We start from the raw sequence: 2493 nt of genomic DNA on the forward strand, positions 1-2493 counted from the left end.
GGTCCCATTTCTAAGGTTCTAAGATAGTCGAAGGGAGATCCCTAAGGCTAGATCCTAAATCCTAAGAGGAAGACTAGACCTCACTAAAAATGAGGTCAACAGACATCTTCAGTTGCTGGCAATAATCAATCTGTTATCACACCATATGTGGTTAAACAAATGATTCTCTGTCTTTTCTGTCCTTGGTCTTCAAGGAAAAGGTAAGTCCATTACTTATGTTATTTCTTCTTAGTTTATCGATTCTGACACCACAAATCATATGACCGTCATATTTGATTTATTGCATAGTAAACGCCCGTATACTGGTACTCAACATATTCAGATCACTGATGAAAATACTATTTCAATTATGACGGTGATATTAGCCTCTCCTTCCAACATATATTGGTTTATCTTAAATTATCTAATGGCTTACCTTCTATTGGTCAAATGGTGGATAATTACTGTGATGTACACTTTCCTCATGATGGTTGTACTATGTAGAATCAGGTGTCGGAGAAGGTGTTAGCGAGGGAGCTTAAAGTGGACCAGTTATTTCTAGTACAATTTAACATTTCTCGTACTCTCTCATTAGCTTCTTCAATTTTTGAAAATAAGGCTGACATCTGACATAAACAATTAAGTCATCCAAATAATGTTGTTTTGAATCATTCCTCACAAAATGATGTTTTTGGTTCTACCGATAAAAGTTTATGAGCTGATTGTTCTTCTTGTAAACTAGGCAAAAGTAAGACATTGCATTTTCCTATTTTAGGTAGCCGTACCAATAAATATTTTGACATTATTGACAATAATGTTTGGCTTACATTTGTTATTTCACATGATCAGTATAAATATTTTGTGACAATTATTGACGATTATAGTCGATTCACATGAATCTATTTTTGGCATTCTAAAGCAGAAGTGTTTATCATGTTTCAAACCCTTGTGACATATATTGAAACTCAGTTTTTCACTTGTATTAAAAACTTACAGTCTGACAATAGTGATGAATACATGTCTCATGAGTTTCAAACATTTCTCTATAACAAAGGTATTTTTTCACAACGTTCATGTCCTTATACACCTCAGCAATTGGAGTTGCCGAATGAAAAAATCGACATTTGTTAAATTTGTTGCGCACATTGTTGTTAAAATATTTTGTTCTATTTAAGTTTTGGACTGAAGCCTTATCTATTGCAGTGTATCTGATTAATCATTGTTATCTAAACAATTGAAGTTTGATTCTCCCAACTTTCCAATGTTTGGTAAACATCATAATTATCATATGCTATATACTTTTGAATGTTTTTTTTGTTCATATATCTGCTCATGAACGTCATAAGATGGAAGCCCAGTCTGTTCGATGTGTCTTTTTGAGTTACAGTCATCATCATAAAGCTTTTTTGTGTTATAATTTGATTAATAATTGATGGTGTATCTATCGGGATGTGATTTTTTTTTTTGAACATGAATACTATTTTTAACATCCTCTTTCGACGTCTGATACCGTTGTACTTCCTCACTTTGATAATTCTTCTTTTGATGAACAGCTCAAGCATGGGCTAGTCTTCACACGAAGTCTGTCCCCTTCATCTTCAATCCTCCCCGACTCTGCTCCTGAAAATGCTCCAATGATTCTTCGACGATCAATTCGGAACATTCGTCCTCTTTATAGATATGTTTATTCTCCAATTTTAACTAATACTACAGTTCATATCTCTTATTTTCAGGCTGCTAAACAGACTTGTTGGATAAAAATCATGCAAAAGGGAATTTTAGGGACCACACTTGGGATATTGTTTCATTCCTGCAGGTTTTAAACCCCATTGGTTGTAAATGGGTTTATTCTCTTAACCTCTGATCTGATGGTTCCATTGACAAATATAAGGCAAGATTAATAGTTCTTGGCAATCCACAAGAATATGTGACTGATTATGAAGAGATCTGTGCACTTGTGACTAAGATGACAACTATTCGGCTTATTCTGTCTATTTTTGCATCTAAAGGCTGATGCTTACGACAAATGGATGTTAGGAATGTATTTTTGCATGGGGACCTCGAGGAAGATATCCTCACATGATGTTTGTAAATTCAAATGCTTTCTATATGGTTTGAAACAGGCTCCATGAGTCTGGTTTGAAAAGTTTTGCAATAATCTTCTTAGCTTCTCTTTTATTCAAAATCAGTATAATTCTTCATGATTTATTTGCAAGTCTAACAAGGGAATTGTCCTGTTATTAGTCTATGTTAATGATATTGTCGTTATAGAATCTGATGCTGTAATTGATGTCTTAATTACAGGAGCGTCTTCAGGAATCTTTTCATATGTAGGGTTTGGGGTCTTTAACTTATTTCTTAGGCCTTGAGGTTCACTATTCTTCTGCTGATATTTTTCTTCATCAGCATAATTATACTAAGGAACTCATTGTTTTGGCTGGTCTCCAAGATGGTCATTCTCTTGATACTTCTTTGGAAGTGAATGTTAAATATCGACGGAATAATGGTAACTTG

Source organism: Phalaenopsis equestris, unplaced genomic scaffold, assembly GCF_001263595.1.
Source record: "Phalaenopsis equestris unplaced genomic scaffold, ASM126359v1 Scaffold203039, whole genome shotgun sequence".
In the NCBI taxonomy this organism is placed as follows: domain Eukaryota; kingdom Viridiplantae; phylum Streptophyta; class Magnoliopsida; order Asparagales; family Orchidaceae; genus Phalaenopsis; species Phalaenopsis equestris.